Here is an 18,852-nt window from a genome sequence, read left to right on the forward strand (position 1 = left end):
TGGCCGCTTTAGACAGTTTTCACTGTATAATCAAATTTATTATTATTATTATTATTATTATTATTATTATTACTGTTATTATAAAACAGAAATCGACTCTTGCATTTATTAAGAATTTATGAACTTTAATTCACTGCAGAAAATAAGCATTTTTATTACCAATATTAAAGTAAATAACTTTACTCACACCTTCAATGTGATACTTGGGCATGCTTAGCTGCACACAGGTGGCTGATGTGTGGCGGAATCGTTAACAGTGCAAGCCTCATTTCTTCATCGATGGATTTGAGTCTCTCCCTCTCTGATGTTTTAATTTTCAGTTAACGTCGAGAAGCCCAGTTCACACACATATGTAGTTGAAAATGGCAATAACATATTAACTGCCATCTCGGAGATAGCCGCGTATTCACTCCTTATTGACAACCAAAATGTTTCCAAAGGCACTTCGAGAAGTTTTAATTTCAATATTCTCTGCTTTTAAGTCTGCTAGTTCCTCTTGTACGAGTATATTATTCGGAAGATGTTTTGAATTCACAGTGAATGGATCACGAACCCAGTCAAAATCTTGAACACTCTCTCCGAAATAATTCTTGAACTTTTACTGCAAGATTACTAAATGTTCTTTAATTATGTCCATCAACACTTTGTTACCATCAGCAAAGGGCCATACAGTTGGGAAAATCTGAAACGACCCATTTTCAGGAATTAACAACGTTTCAGCTATTATGTGTGTATGGGGATTTTTGTTTTTTTTTTTTTTTAACGATAAGTTCGGCTACTTTATAGCTAGCTTCCTGTACTTTTTGTGAAACCTATACCGACTTCGACATGAGCATCACTTGTTTTCTTTTTCCCCCCCCCCCCCAACAACTGACGATGATAATATATATCTTTGTTTGACAGAAAGGAATGTTTTGTGTTTTGTTAACAAATGTAGTTTCAATCTACTGGGAACCATAGCATTACTGTGATTTTCACCACACACAACACACTCGGGGATTGGGCATGTTTCCTTAACAGACCATTTTAATTTCAATTAATTTTCGCGTCACACCTTTCATCTCGTGAAGTCACACCAGTTGCAGAACACTGCACCAGTTCACCCATCTACATGCACCTCCTTTATGTGACAATTAGTGTCCTTGCAACTAAAATTGAATAGTGTGATCCCTAAACTCAGTCCATTTGGCCAATTCTATGATTTATACATACAGGGTTTTAGGAGTTTGAGTGCACAAATTTTAACAGGAGGTTCTTTGTATGAAATAGAAGCAATTCGTGGCCTTGGTTTGACAAGGTTGTAAATGCTTTTTCCATACTTTTGAGATACGGAGCTTCAAAGTTTCAATTTTTTGTAACATGAACATTCAATTTCTTATATTTATGAAATATTACGCAAGGCATCTTAAAGCACTGAACTTATAATTACATACTTTCATAGCCTAATTCAGCCGTGGCGAAAATGTCATTGTGCGCTGAGCCACTGTGTAACCTGCAACATGCACAGCAATTTATGTCTTTGTCTTTATTGCATAAAGTGAACCGTTTATTCATAAATTAATGCCACATACAATACTACTGGTTCAGTTACAAGGAATGTACAGATGATAATAAAATTTGAACATTCATACCGAGGTTTGCAGCAAAACAAAAACTCCTTCTTGGTGCGTAATTTTTTTTTGTCAGTCAGTGTATATGGCAGGAATATGTTGTATACATGCATTATGCAATACAGCTTATATTCAAAAGAAAATAATACAGTTACTGAAACCTTTCATGAAATTATATTTTATCCCACTGCAAACGACACTCTGCAGTTTAAGATCATTCGAAAACAAGACATTTTTACATATCTGTAATGAACAGAAGTTAAAATTTTTAAACTCTTTTCTTTTCCCACTGTCCTTCCCTTCCCACCCAATCTGCTCTGCACCCTCGATATACAATGCAATTTTAACCCCTTCAGGCCTGACGTGCATTATAGTGTACACTGTTTCTTTTTTTCTTTTTTGGAATGTCTTCGATACTTTTAAATATTTTGAAAAATCCAATGTGATAAAAATGGAGAATATTATTTTTGAAACATTTCTATACCTGAATTAAAAATAAAATTTAAAATTTTGGGGCCCCAGGTATCAAAACTGTCCCCAAATTTTTATTTTCTGTGAAGACTTGATTTGGGAATTTTGGATCCCCAGAATGATTATGTGACCAGATTTTTTAATTTTTTTTTTTAATATAAATTCAGGTCTGAAGGGGTTAAGCAATTTCCATGGGTTGGTTTTTAAGCGCTTGCAAGCCAAGAGCTGAAAAATAGTAGTAGGCTGCAGAAAACTGTATTTCCAGGTAAAATCTACACTCATCACATTCTTTATCAGCTTATTCTATCACTATGACCACTGACTTAAGGTTAGTATCCTTGGCGAAGGAAACTGTTAGGGGAGAGTTGGGTACTATCGGACAGTGAGTTTCTTTCATCTACCACCAGATGATAGTACCTGAATGACATGGTTACGTTTCTGTGATGTCGCATACAGAAATGTAACCATGTCATTCAGGTACTACCATCCAGTGGTAGATGAAAGAAACTCACTGTCCGATATTACCCAATGTCCGATACTACCCAACTCTCCCCTACAGTGGAAAAAACAGCAACTATGATTTGTGTGGAAAAATTACTGGAAAATAAAACGAAAACTTTTAAAATGGCAAAAAATGAAAAAAAAAAAAAAATGCAACTTGAAAAATGTGTGTGCTTTATTCTGTTATAGCACAAAATGAATACAACAGCTCAATCAGCCTAAGAATCAGTTAGAGTTAGCATATCGTCATTGATCCTGCAATAACTCCTATGTGCAAAATATGAAATTTTTTAGTAGGAAGAGAAAACACATTTATTCTTGTATGGCAGTAGTACATAGGAGATTGTGAATTCTTACATTTTCGAAAGAAAGAAAGAAATAGAATTACATATGGGAGATTTTTTTATTTGCTGTATCACTATTTAAGTTATTTAATAGAGCAAAAATCTGAAAATCGATAAATATGTCACATAGGATTTATTGCAGGAACAACGACGATATAAACAAAATTAATTGAGAGCACAAATCGGCTATTTAGATATTCTTATTCTTCACAATATTAATCAGCAAGTGACAGAGGTTCATGAACTGTCATTACTAATTTCTTAACTTTAAACTGATGCTCTTTAACACAGTAATTCATTTGAACTCTGATGATGGTCGTGTTCATGTCTGGAGACCTCATGGAGTGCGCCTCAATCCTACATTTGCTGTGGCACCACACACTGCCCTCACTGCTGGCGAGCTGCTTTGGAGGTCCATCGCATACGACAATCGGTCACCCCTAGTAGTGATACGAGGGTCAATAACAGCACAGAGATATGTGCAGTACATCTTCAGCCACATGTGCTGCCACTCATGGCAGGGCTTCCAAGAGGTGTCTTCCAGCAGGATAATGCTCGGCCACACACAGCAAGGGTGTCATAGGAATGCTTCCACAACGTTGTCACACTTCCATGGCCTGCACGATAGCCAGATTTGTCATCAATCAAACATGTCTGGGACCACCTGGGATGTCAACTTCAGTAGCCTAGGAGTTTACAAGATCTAGAGAACCAGTTGCAGCAAATATGGACAGATATTCCACAGGATACTATATGAAACCTGTATGTCTCAATGCCAGCCTGTATCCAAACTAGAGGTGGACAAACAGGGTACTAGACCCTCAATCCAGGTGATCAGTTTTCAGTAATAAAATTATTATTTTTCTCGAATATTGTAATCATTTACATACATCAAATTTACGACCTATTGCGTGATTTTTTTTGTCAGTCAATGTATTTTGTATGTCAGACCTGTTCAAGGGAGCTGCCCCGAACTAGCTCTTGGAGCATGGGGGCAGAACGCAAATGTACGGATATGCAAGGATGAGTGCAGTAGCAGACTCAAGCACAAGTTGTGTTTTACTCAGTGGAGCGGCTTTTACTTATATTTTAAAATAAATGCTTCTCCGATAAAAATTGTCAGTTTAAGTGTATGTACAAAAATTGCTCCAAACATTTATTTAATAAGCCAATTAGTATCATACCTTAATAAAACGCGGTCTTGCTTACTTACTTATGGCTTTTAAGGAGCCTGGAGGTTCACTGTCACCCACCATCAGTCCCTACTCTGTGCAAAATTAATCCAGTCTCTATCATCATACCCCACCTCCCTCAAATCCATTTCAATATTATCCTCCCATCTATATCTCGGCCTCCTCAAAGATCTTTTTCCCTCCGGTCTCCCAACTAACACTCTATATGCATTTCTGGATTTGCCCATACGTGCTACATGCCCTGCCCATCTCAAATGTCTGGATTTAATGTTCCTAATTACGTCAGGTGAAGAATACAATGCGTGCAATTCTGCGTTATGTAACTTTCTCCATTCTCCTGTAACTTCATCCCTCTTAGCCACAAATATTTTCCTAAGAACCTTATTCTCAAACATCCTTAACCTATGTTCCTCTCTCAAAATGAGAGTCCAAGTTTCACAACCATATATAACAACTGGTAATATATCTGTTTTATAAATTCTAAGTTTCAGATTTTTTTACACAAGACTGGATGATAAAAGCTTCTCAACCGAATAATAACAGGCATTTCCCATATTTATTCTATGTTTAATTTCCTCCCGAGTATCATTTACATTTGTTACTGTTGCTTCCAGGTATTTGAATTTTTCCACCACTCCAAAGGATAAATTTCCAATTTTTATACATCCATTTCGTACAATATTCTGATAACGAGACATAATCATATACTTTGCCTTTTTCGGATTTACTTCCAAACCTATTTCTTTACTTGCTTCAAGTAAAATTCCTGTATTTTCCCTAATCGTTTGTGGATTTTCTCCTAACATATTCACGTCATCCACATAGACAAGCAGCTGATGTAACCCGTTCAATTCCAAACCCTCTCTGTTATCCTGGACTTTCCTAATGTCATAAGCTACTCTAGAGCAAAGTTAAAAAGTAAAAGTGATAGTGCATCTCCTTGCTTTAGCCCACAGTGAATTGAAAACGCATCTGACAGAAACTGATCTATACAGACTCTGCTGTATGTTTCACTGAGATACATTTTAATTAATCGAACTAGTTTCTTGGGAATACCAAATTCAATAAGAATATCATATAAAACTTCTCTCTTAACTGAGTCATATGCCTTTTTGAAATCTATGAATAACTGATGCACTGTACCCTTATACTCCCATTTTTTCTCCATTATCTGTCGAATACAAAATATCTGATCAATAGTTCATCTATTACGCCTAAAACCACACTGATGATCCCCAATAATTTCATCTATATATGGAGTTAATCTTCTCAAAAGAATATTGGACAAAATTTGTACGACATCAACAAAAATGATATTCCTAAAAAATTACTACAGTTAGTCTTGTCACCCTTCTTAAAGATAGATACGATTATGGACTTCTTCCATTGTTCTGGTACAATATCTGAACATACAGACTTACAAAATAGAGATTAAGAATCACCGGCTGTAAACAATGCCAGCACGATAAAATTACAGTATGCCAGCATCTCTAACAGCCATGGGTGGCTTTCGAAGAGGGGCTGCGGAGCTGCAGCACCCCCAGACATTTGTGGCTCTTGTCTCGTTTTATGTTGTGAAATACATTAATTATACAGTCTCTATTTAGCGGCTCGAATTTTTTTAAATTTCGCTCTCATTGACATGCACGCAATCGATAGTGAAGTCACTTCCTCCCCTGGTGCTGCCAGAGCGAAACCAGAGACAAGGACTATGGGTGAAGCCACTTCCTCCCCTGGAGCTGCCAGTCTCGTCTCAGGTGCTTTGCGCATTAGTTTTACCCCTCCCCCTGCTGCCCCTCGCCGTGAATCCAGAGTTTCCAGGAGCTGCAAAATTTACAGCAGCTTGCTAGTAGCGCGCAGTTTTAAATACATTTTCTTTAATGTTGTTGAGTATAACAAGTGCAACAACGTTTAATTCTGTACAATATTTACAGTCTATTCAGTTCAGTACCTTAACAAAATCAGGAGAAATGTGAAATTAAGTGCCCATCAGTTGAATCTCATAATGGAAAGAGCTGCTAAACAAAATACAAAGCCTCGCATATTTTTTGCTGATTTATCCATTATCCCTGCTTTCTTCTCTCGATCTCCATACAGTCAGTATTAGATTAATGTGTTTAAAAGACAATTCCATCAGCTGGGGCAACAAGATGGAGTTTTAAAATAAGAACAGTAAATGTCGTTCGTGAGAAGACGGAGCCATTGCTAGAATGTTTTCAAACCATAATGGAATCTGAAACATCTAACATCACAATAAATGAGGCAAGCGCCCTGGTGCATACTCTTGAAGATACTGAATTCAATTTCTGGCTCAGATTTTTCATTTATTGATGTATCATGTAGATATATTGTACAACCAACTACAACATCACCAGTTAGATATTTCTAAGGTTCAAATCTGCATATAAAAAAATTAAATTATGGTTTATTTAACAACACTCGCAACTGCAGGGGTTATATCAGCGTCGCCGGTGTGCCGGAATTTTGTCCCGCAGGATTCTTTTAAATGCCAGTAAATCTACTGACATGAGCCTGTTTCATTTAAACACACTTAAATGCCATCGAGCTGGGCCAGGATCGAACCCGCAACCGACTATGCTACCGAGGCCGACTCTGCATATCAAGCTTTGTTAATGCCATACAGACAATATGGAACAGTGCACAGTTGAGCAGCGAAATCTGTGAAAATGAAAGCCATAAAAAGCGTCTTAAGGTCGAAGGGATTCAGACAAGGGATGCAGCAGCCAAGGAAGTGGCTAACAACACCCGATTCCAGTTCATAGATCATCTGATATTATCTTCTCTTCTGTGTCAAGAAAAATTTGAATGCTACAAAAGCTCATTTCCTGAAAATGACCTAAATGTATGTGTGAAGCTTTTTCTAATGTTCGATAAAGACAAACTCAAAACGGAACTCACTGTGTTATATCAGAGACAAGAATTCAGAAATATCAGTGACGCAGTCGAGCTCTTGCAGTTTCTTCTGAGAATTTGCAAGCCTCATTTTCAGAAGTTGTGAAACTACTACGCATAGCTATCACCATATCAATGACAATTTTCGAATCAGAACTTTGCTTTTCGTGTTTGAAGAGAGTAAAATCCTATCTTAGAAATACGATGAGGGTAGAGAGACTGACCGCATTAGCTATGTTTTCCATTGTAAATATTTTGTTAAACGACATATCGGATTTTAATAAGAAGATGATTCAAAAGTTTTCAACCTACAAGACAAGGCGCATGGAACTAATATTTAAATAAGTTAAGTTGCATGGTTTATTTTTGTATGCAGCCCCCCTGAATTCAATACCCATGAGCCGCCACTGCTAACAGCTAACATCAGCCAGATTTGCTGAACATAATTATCATTGCAACTATTAATAATAACAAAATAATATCAGTAACGTTATTATTATTATTATTATTATTGTTATTATTATTATTATTATTCAGAATTAAACTTGCCTCCTTTAAGGAGGTTTTCTCAAGATCCTCAGGTCCACAGTCGATAAAGCTTCATAAAATAAACCAATTAAAAGAAAATGATCCTAAGTTTTTTGTACGACCCACTTCTACAACAAAATCATAGATAGGCATATTAGTATGTTTATTTTTATAGTGGCGCTCCACATTATATTGAGCACAAAAGTACCACATATCAGGAATCTCAATCGTTCATCTACTTGAAGAAAGAAAAATTTTTCTTTCCATCTATATCCTAGGTAAAGGAACCTGTGCGTCTCCTCTCCAATCTGCATTGTTCGAATCAATATTATTAGAGTGATCAGAATTTAGAAAATATCATTGATTATATTATAGGCATTTTCTTAGCAGGCATCCCCCTCGAGAATCTGATGTCCTCTGCTGAAAATGTATTAATTTGTCTCTTCCAGGGAACACAATATTTATGAGTCAGCCAATACTGCAAATTATTATGGACAATATTTATATCGAGAAATAACATTTTTATATCTCTGCTAGAAAAAATATTCAATTCGCACCTTGCATATTATGCACATTTTTGTGTATTAATACTTCCTCTGCCTGCAATGACGATATCAATCTCATATGCGATACTGTGGGGAGGGGAGGCATTCGCACCTCCCCCATTATATCTTCGTCATAAACCTTTTATATTTTGCCTAAACAGTAAAAACCCGACATAATGTATAATGAACTTATATTTCCTGTATGACATCAATGTTAACAGTAATGCCTACAAGATTTAAAAGTAATCCAAAATTGACATATGTGAACACAGGCCTAATTACTAAAAGCCCACTACACTACGGTATTATGCATTTAAGCCAAATAATTTAATTATTCAGTTCTACGGACTGAAATATGGCGTCATTATAATGCAAGTACTAGAAATAAATAATTAATTAATTATGGTTTAACTTATTTAACGACACTCGCAACTGCAGAGGTTATATCAGAGTCACCGGTGTGCTGGAATTTTTTTCCCACTGGAGTTCTTATCAGCCAATCCATTTGTAACGGATTCTACATGTTCACACCTTAAATCCCTTTTCTTCTAAAAAAATAATTCAGTTTTAAGAAATATTTTATAATTTTCTGATTATATGGAAGCCAAACATTCATTCTGAAAAATTTTGTTTTACAGTTCTTAGTTATAAAGGAAACTGACTGTTTTTAGCTGCTGTAACGGATGCTACCGCCTCTCTGTTAAATTCATGACTTACCATTATTCTCACTGAAAGTTCAGGTTCTAGGATGAGGTTGACAAATTCATCTCTTTCTTGTTTATATATGAAGAATTGCACTTCATTTCTTTACAAGAATTTTTTAGAAATGATAAGAAGTTAATTTATTAATGAATTTTATACAGTGTAATGGATTCTACATTCAATTGTAACGGATTCTACAAGTCACTTTGATATGTAGCTATGGATCTTTTATGAAGTATAAGATAGTAAAAAATTAATTTTTGAAGTGTAGTAATTTAATATTTACTATTTGAAATTAAATAAATAAACTCTGACAAATTAAATTACAAAGTTTAAAGGAAAAATGAATAGGAAAACAATGTAATACTGTAGGTTAGATATAGCATACACTAAAAAGAGTTTTATTTTTGTGTACAAAGAATTATTAGCTGTTTTTAGTCTCATTAATACTTTCAAGGTTACTTCTCATTAACATTAACATCGTTGTGAAACTCTTACATTTAAGCTGTGCTGTTGAGTCCTGAAATCAAATGTTGGGAATATTTCTACAATTTCTCCGAAAAAAAAAATGTACTTATCACTTAAATTTGTTATAAACTTATACCATACACTAAAAATAGCTTTAATTTATATTTACAGTCTCATTAATATTTACAAGTTTATTTCTCATTAACATTAACGTCTTTGTGAAACTCGTGCATTACTCTATGTCCTTGAGTCTTGAAATCAGGAGTTGGCAATATCTCACCACAACATATCACTTTCTCATTTGGGAGCCATACACAGCATGCCCTTTTCTTTGAAGGACTCAGTGGTAGGCCTGAGTACATTTTGTACTTTTTTTACAGCTTTTCTTAAAGTGCTGGTACATTGGTAAGACCCAAAAGCCTTTTCTGGTTTTGACCCATCTATTGTCTTATTTTCTTCTGCTTTCTTTTTTCTATATTTCCTCATTGCTTCTCTCTTTGCCCGTTTTAGCATATCATCCAATATTCTATCTGACTGACGCCTTACCTTTAATTGGTCCCTTTTACTTTAATCCCCCTAATGACAATAAAGTGGTGAATATTAGGACTTTTACTGTGGATATTTCATTCCCTATTAAAAATGTTTGATTAATAAATGAAATTTGATGTGATCTAACGATTTAATGATTGTTAAAGTTAGTATTGAATAGATTAGAAAGTAAATGAATAATATATTTTCTCCAATATTTATAGCTACTAATATTCACCCTATATGATTAATTGAAGAATATGTCAAAATTTTTCGGATTGAAATTTGGTTTAATCCACCAATATTTCTATCTCGATCTTTCTTCAGATATTCAGTCCATTTTTTTTTATCTTCTTTCTTCTTAGCCCTAAATTTCAGATTAGCCATACGATTATTGTATTTACTGTGATCTTCCATGATTCTGTAGAAAATTAGGCCTAAAATCGTAACAAAAAGAAAACAGGTTGTCATGTAGAATCCGTTACAGTGTAGAATCTGTTACAGTCCATTATGTTTTTAATTCACTTTAGAAATGCAAAAATATATGTAAAGGCAATGTTGGAACTGTATAATTACTTTCATAAGCTGTGGTTTTGTTTCTAATAATACTTACAATGTTATAGTAAAAAAAACAATTTTCATGTAACGGATGCTACATTGGTTAACTGAATTTCAAATAAGATTTAAATATAATTTGGTACATACCTTGAAAATGTAACAATCAGTTCAAGAAACTACAATTTTTATGCCATGCTTTAAAACAAAAATGGCTGATATCAGCTGATCAGATTGAAAGCTATAGGCTGCCCAACCCACATATTTTGGAATCAGTGTTGGGTACATGAAAAGTACCTACAAGAAAGATGCCTAAAACTTATTTTACCTCTATAAAATTGAGTAAATCAAGGTGGAACCTTAAAATTTAATGTGTTTTAAACTATTTGTAGTATGAAATAATACTTCTTTCTAAATTTTATATTTTTAACTACAATTCACACTTTTCGTGGAATGACTGTTTTACATGCCAGTAAATCTACTGATATGAGCCTGTTGCGTTTAAACACACTTAAATGCCATCGACCTCGGCCGGGGTCGAACCCACAACCTCGAGCATAGAAGGCCAGCGCTATACCAACTACACTACCGAGGACGACAAGTACTAGAAAGATGGTACCAGGTCGCTAGCTGTAATTCCTACATATGACTACCAATCCTACACTACTCAAGCTACCCTATCTAATCTATGTTATTCAGAAGACACATATATAAGGTTAGAAGAATTGAACTGTATGGATGACTGAATTTAGTAAAAGAGAAAGATAAAATCCTGGTCTTTATGGGAAACAAAATGCTGCAGAATGAGAAAGAGGTTGTATTAGAGGACAAAGGATGTAATTAGGATTATATGAAATATTTTGTTTTTATCTGAGGAGCATGGTTAGTAGGGATGCAGGAACTGCAATATATATATATATATATATATATATATATATATATATATATATATAGAGAGAGAGAGAGAGAGAGAGAGAGAAGGCCGATACAAATAAGACATGAAGAAAGATTAAACAACTGGATAAAAACAAAATATGCTGATGAAATTCTGTCAAGATTTATGTTCCACAAAGAAATGAAAGGATGATAATGATCACAATGATGATGATGATATCAAAGAATACTGAATAAAGAATGAAGTCGAGAGAAATTATTGGGATGTGCGAAAGCAATGAAAAAATTAGGTCACTAACAAGAACTAAAAAACAAAAATTCATTGACAATTTTAACACCCTTTCTTCCCCTTCAGTTCAGTGATAGATCGTCCTGCGGACTAAGGTTCAAGTGCAAAATTTAACAACAACGTACTGATATAGTTGGGAGCACCCAGCTGGTTGGACCTGCTAGCATATGGGGTTTGTCTTTCGGTCATGTAAATGTTCAGACTGGGAATATCTCCAGGGTATCTTCGCGTCTGCTAAACTATAACTGTGGAAGGAAAATCTGTTTAAATGAAGAAGAGCTAGTACAATAATCAGATTACAAACAGAACACTGTCTTACCGAACATAAATGCAAAATAAGAATTTTGAATTCATGTATTTGTACCATTACTCTCAGCAAGGTAATCAAGAAAGACCATCTGTCAGCAAATTTAAAGCTTGACATAATGATACCGATTTCGGCCAGCATGCAATCTCTTTAAATACCGATATTAATGTTTTGTAAAGTGTGGATTTAGACATTGCATAAGGTGAGAATTAGAACAGGAATAACCATAACCTATTCTACTATAACCTAAGCCATCCTGTCCTGATTCGACCAACACTTACATTATGTTGCGAGAGTCGAGTGGAAGAGTTGGCGCTCATAGGATCCCTGGCCCACATGATATTCATACATTGTATATTTGCCATTCACATTTGTATGCCTTTACAAAATTAGTCTCCTTATACAAGCTCAAACACAACACAAACATAAACAAAACACACTAGCTGTCACTGTCAGCAGTGTCACCAACACAAAGAATAGTGTTTCCCATTATCTTGTCAAAATTTTCCACAAGTTCAAGAGAATATTATAAAATATGATACATATTCAATGAAATGCAAACCGCAATGACTATAAAACGTCTTTGCGCAATGATGTAAATTAAATATAAAATCACAGTCTACTATACACAGTCACGAAGCTTGAGTTTTGAGGGTGCTAGAAACAATAGACTGTGACGGTACTATTTTGCATTGCCTGTAATGAGGCGATATTAGCGATCATAGTGGTGAGCAACTATCTAATGTTTGCATATTTACTACATGTTAAGCTTCGCGACTGTATATACTATACTGTGATAAAATCTGAAACAAAATTTTAACAAATAAATCGCACGCTAGAGGTTAGAGGCGCTAATGTAGAAATTGATCTTGCTGCCACCTGTTTTTGCATATAGCTGCACACCAAGTGGTGGAAGGAATAACCAATTACTTCAACCATATAGCAGCGCACCGAGTGGCGAAAAGTATAATTACGTGCATAAAACATCCCTTCACCCCACAGAAGCCCCTACTTTTAAAATAAATGATTAAATATTCATTTCTCTTATATTCCTCCCTTAAATTCTTTTTGAATGGAACCTACCATTTGCTTTCTGACATGACAATACTTCTGTGGGTCATTAATTCTCCCATTTGCGTTCAAGTTTCAAATTTGCTGACAGATGGTCTTTCTTGGTTACCATGCTGAGAGTACTGGTACATATACATGAATTCAAAATCCTTATTTTGCATTCATGTTCTGTAAGACAATGTTGTGTTTGTAATCTGATTGTTGTACTAGCTCTTCTTCATTTATACAGGTTTTCCTTCCACTGTTATAGTTTAGCAGACGCGAAGATATCCTAGAGATAGTCTCAGTCCGAACATTTACATGACCGAAAGACAAACCCCATATGCTAGCAGGTTCAACCAACTATATCAGTATGTTGTCGTTAAATTTTGCACTTGAACCTTAATCCACAGGACGATCTATCACTGAACTGTAGGGGAAGAAAGGGTGTCCAGATTTTTTTATTTGGGGCCCAGTAACTACAAGGATTATCGGTCATGGGCTACATGTTATACTAAAAATAATTCCTCGCTATAGAAATACATTTATACATACAATAATATTCAGTAAATATGCAGAGAAAGCTATTATGATGCATTTTATCCTATCTCTAACACTAGTTACATTCGAAAATTTTTGTAGAACAACACATGCATAATTATCTAATAAGAAGTTTAGAACTATCATTTTAAAGATAACAGATTATTGATGTCTGATTTCTGTTCAGTGATACCTAGGATCAAGATGTATTTGAAGATATTTTGTCACTCAAACTCGATCTAATTTCTGAATTTCCAATTTTAAAAATATTTGTTCAGGTATATATGTTGATGAAATCATGGAGATCATATGTCGGCTTTGTTCTTCAAAGCTGAGTACCGGTATCTTACTTTTCATCTGGTATTAATTAATAGAATGTTATCAGATCTTTAGCATCGAAGACTGTTCACTACATCATCACACTGAAAATATAACCTGTTCTGAATGCACTGTCAACATCACAGGCAGAGAGAGGAAAACAAAGAAATTTCATAAATTATTTTCATAAAATCTACAAATATTATGATAAGTTGTTCTTAAATTCCCTCAGTAATTTCTACAAAGAATCAAATCTGAAAAATGTTCCAGGATATTGAATTGGTTTGTAAATCATTGACTGTAGGAAAATTCCTACAATTCTTCACAGAAATGTTTATCTTTAATAACTTTAACTGAAATGATTTCACTGCACTGTATGCATGTATGATTAGTTTATCTTTCTTGAAATAGTGTTCAAATCATTGAAATGTTTTGTTAAATCAGCTAACAACACTAAGCAGAATAACCAATTAGGGTCACACAGACGACATTTTCCTTCAATAAATTTGCAGACATCCTCTCGTAGAAAATTAAATTATGGTTTATTTAACGACGTTCGCAACTGCCGAGGTTATATCAGCATCGCCAGTGTGCCAGAATTTTATCACGCAGGAGTTCTTTTACATGCCAGTAAATCAAGTGACATGAGCTTGTCGCATTTAAGCACATTTAAATGCCATCGATCTGGGCCGGGATCAAACCCGCAACCTCAGGCACAGAAGGCCAGCACTATACCGACTGCGCCACAGGCCGACAGGCTGGCATATAAGCGTTCAGGTGGTCTTTCCATTTCAGACCAATCAGAAACTAGTACCTAGTCCAGACCACCTGACGTGTTCTGGTTAGTCGGAGCATGTGGTGGCAGTTTCCCCTGCTATGCTCGTTTGAAGATCCCATCTGTGCTAGGTCCTACGTCTCTTCTTATACCTCAGCGGGGATAATCAGCAAAGGCCCTAAAGGGCCCGAAATTAGTTTCTCTGTTGCCGAAGTTCTATCGGATGTCTTCCCTGTCCTGACCCTGGTTATAGATTTTGAGTGTTTGGACCCAATATAAAGCTGTGAAAAGTACATATACAATTAAAATATAGAAAGGAATCATATCGAATAACAAAATAATTTTCAATTGTATTATGGAAACGGGGTGTTTACCATACAAATAGATTAAATAGAAATAAAGAGTAGATATCAATAAGAAGAGTATAAGTAATTGATTTAATATTGGAAAAAAAAAAAAAAGAGTTTAAAGTTAATGGTTTCTAACATAAGGGTTCACTAATTTTATTATGTGATTATGGAGAATTGTATAAATTAGGAAAATAATGGTGTCAGTAAATGAATTAATCAATATTATATTAAAAAAAAAAAAAATGTTAAACAGAAAAATGTGTGTTATTTATATGTTGTCATTCTCATTGTTAATTTGTAATCATTGTACTGCCCTTGTCTCACGTCCTGAGCCGAGAGCTCCCTAGTGCTTATAACCACGCCAATTAGGTCTGCTCGGATCGTCACAGCAGTTACAGCGTGTGGCACGGTAGCATATTACATATTCTGAAAACATTATCCTATGCATTGCAGGGGTCTTTACTGTTTATAATACTGGATACTCTAATCGTGGTTACCCCTATCACTATTATCTCTGATGGCGATTTCCGAAATAATAATAATAATAATAATAATAATAATAATAATAATAATAATAATAATAATAAGAATAATAATAATAATAACAATAATAATAATAATAATAATAATAATAATAATAATAATAATAATTCAAGAATATGCGTAATAATAATATTCCAATAATATGCGTAATAATAATATTATGTTTAATGAACATCTAAAACGGTAAATAATACTTATCACTTTCTTCACTGGATTCTCTGCGTATGTGTTCACTAAAATAAAATACCGAAAAAACAAAATGCAGAAATATAGTAGAAATGAGACTACAACTTTCCGCCATAAAAACCAGATTACAGGCTTAAAAAGCAAATGCATTCGTCCCACTGAACAGAATTATTGAGATACTAGCTTTCACTTGTCTGTTAATCATTAAATACTAATAAAATATTACAAGGATTCCGCAGTTACACTTTAGATTAAAAGGAGTTTCGTGGTTGAAAAAGTTTGAGAAACACTGCCATAGAGGAGAGAGTTTACACATAACAACCGTAATCGCGATTAGGTCGATAATCTCGAGTAGAGACTGTAGTCTACCACTGGTATTAGCGTTTAGTTACAAGAATTGATGAGGACATAATTTGTTTTGTGAAGGGATAGCCTAAACATTCGCTTGTCCATGGCTGATCTTGCTCCGTAGCTGACGAAAGGAATCCTGAAAAGGCCGATGTGTTGAACATAGGGTAGTAGGCACATGCGGCACCCAGGACCTCCCACTTTCCCCCTCTGCTTCTCGCCCCGCAAAGAAACAGCTCAGGAAGTGAGACACGGGCAGTAGGCTATTGTGGGTAATAGTGGCATACGCAGAATTTTGTCAAATTTGTTATTATTAAAATTGTTTAGGCTACAATTTACATTATCTGTACGGTACTTAAATGTTGTGTATTATTACTACTATTGTTATTGTTGTTATTATTATTATTATTATTATTATTATTATTATTATGTTACGATATATTTATTAACAAAAACCGAGGAATGTCCCGGGCCATAGAGGTACTAGCTTAGACTGTGCGCAAAGCATAGTGACATAATGCATGACATATGGTCACAGATAATGTCGGATACGAATATAAATGGTATGCTCTGCAGTAAAGACGGCGAATCCTCATTCAAACCTGCCCATGACTGTTTTGCTTCGTGAGTGGGCTACACAAGGTATTGTGCACCTTCCTTCAACCTTCTCTCACAAACAGATAGGCAGTGTGGTTGCACGTGACATCAAATAGTCCTAATAGTGATCCGAAAGGACTGTTGTGTTTCGCCGACCTGCGCCAGATGCATGATAAATATCAACCAAGTCATTCAAACCTGATAGGAAGCATACAGATATAGACAAACTACTGAAAACTTAATTTGTCATCTTCTGAAATGTACCGTTAATAAATACAAAGAAAACTGTCTTGTCAACATAATATCCATTAAATGCAAACAGTTATTATAAATTACTTACACTTTCCTTTTCATCGTAGTAATATAAATTTAATGCAAACCCTTCAAACGTTCAGCTTCATAAATAAAAAGAAATCTGTCCCTCAGAAGTTAAAGAGCAAATCAATATTCTGAAGGACGAAAAAGTATTTTACTCGTACATTTTAAAGGTCTTCATGAGGGTTTTAATATTGATGATAAGGAAAAAGTTAAAATGGAATATTTTCCTATAATAGTTGATATTCATAATAATAATGTTATAAATCTCTCCTCTCCTCTCCTCTCCTCTCCTCTCCTCTCCTCTCCTCTCCTCTCCTCTCCTCTCCTCTCCTCTCCTCTCCTCTCCTCACCCCCTTCTCTTCCCTTCAACTAGTCACAAGTTACGAAATGTTACTATTTTATTGAGTTAGATACACTCTGCAGGAATATGAAATGTATAATATTGTCTTATTATTTTATGAAATTCTATAGCGCAATAAATCGTAAAATTGTGTTTCTTTAATCAAGAATTATTTCTTGAGTCAGATACACTTTGTAGAAAAATGAAATGTATAATATTTATCTTATTATTTTATAAAATTCTGTAGCGCAATAAATCGTAAAACTATGTTTCTTTAATCAAGAATTATTTCTTGAGTCAGATACACTTTGTAGAAAAATGAAATGTATAATATTTATCTTATTATTTTATGAAATTCTGTAGCGCAATAAATCGTAAAACTGTTTCTTTAATCAAGAATTATTTCTTGAGTCAGATACACTTTGTAGAAAAATGAAATGTATAATATTTATCTTATTATTTTATGAAATTCTGTAGCGCAATAAATCGTAAAACTGTTTCTTTAATCAAGAATTATTTCTTGAGTCAGATACACTTTGTAGAAAAATGAAGTGTATAATATTTATCTTATTATTTTATGAAATTCTGTAGCGCAATAAATCGTAAAACTGTGTTTCTTTAATCAAGAATTATTTCTTGAGTCAGATACACTTTGTAGAAAAATGAAATGTATAATATTTATCTTATTATTTTATGAAATTCTGTAGCGCAATAAATCGTAAAACTGTGTTTCTTTAATCAAAAATTATCTGCCGTTATTTCTTGAGTCAGATACACTTTGCAGAAAAAGGAAATGTAAAATATTTATCTTATTGTATGAAATTCTGTAGTGAAATAAATTGTAAAACTATGTTACTTTAATCAAGAATTCTCTGCCGTGTTGGACCAGAAAATAAAGATTTTTTGAAGTGACTAAATAGCCAACGAACTTAGATTTCAAACTAATACTGTTTCATCTTAACCAGCATAGACTGGCTTTCGTGAATGCAAGTCACTATACAATACGAGCATACAGGCAGGCTTTCTCGGATCCTGCCTGGACTGGACCAGTCTCAACTTTTAACCTGCTGTGCAGCTGTATTGGAACCCAAGCCTGATGGCAGGCAGTTACGGGCATGAGTCTTGTCTCATTTGCCGGTCTCTACTCTGCAGCGGTTGAAATAGAGTATGTTGGTATTAGAGTACGTCAAGATTCAATGCTATACTTCTCAGATCATTTGCAGTGTGAGTATTGCATGGTGTTTACTAGCAAGTTAGTTGTGATTGTCAATCAGAAAAGACTAGTGTGTACAGAGCAATGACATCAGAAGATAATTCAAGACTGCATTTAACTGCAGCTGAGTTTGGTACTCAGTATTTTCGTATGGAGTGTGAATATATAACATGCAACGTGTGGAAGGTAAAATTGAAAGTAAGTGTATGTAATGACTTACAAAAAACACTGTACTACGAGGAAATAACATCATGCACAAGTAAAGGTGTTTGCTCCTTTCTCAAATTCACATGAAGAAATTACTTGTGAACAGTTAGAGTTTTATACTGATTTGTGTAACATGTTTGTATGTGCGAATATACCATTGAACAAACTGAATAATCCATATTTTAAACAATTTATTACAAAATGCTATATACTGATAGG

The 18,852-nt window shown here is 34.5% G+C and overlaps 1 long non-coding RNA gene across 1 annotated transcript; it reads right to left on the reverse strand.

Annotated features, from left to right (window-relative positions):
• Positions 1-858: 858 nt before the first annotated feature.
• Positions 859-12,646, reverse strand: LOC138708049 (uncharacterized). Its single transcript, XR_011334560.1, has 2 exons — positions 12,130-12,646; positions 859-3,543 (listed from the first exon to the last, which is right to left on the reverse strand). It is a non-coding gene; the product is annotated as an uncharacterized lncRNA (long non-coding RNA).
• Between the last annotated feature and the right edge of the window lie 6,206 nt (positions 12,647-18,852).

The sequence above is a fragment of the Periplaneta americana genome, chromosome 10 (genome assembly GCF_040183065.1).
Source record: "Periplaneta americana isolate PAMFEO1 chromosome 10, P.americana_PAMFEO1_priV1, whole genome shotgun sequence".
NCBI classification, from domain to species: Eukaryota; Metazoa; Arthropoda; class Insecta; order Blattodea; family Blattidae; genus Periplaneta; species Periplaneta americana.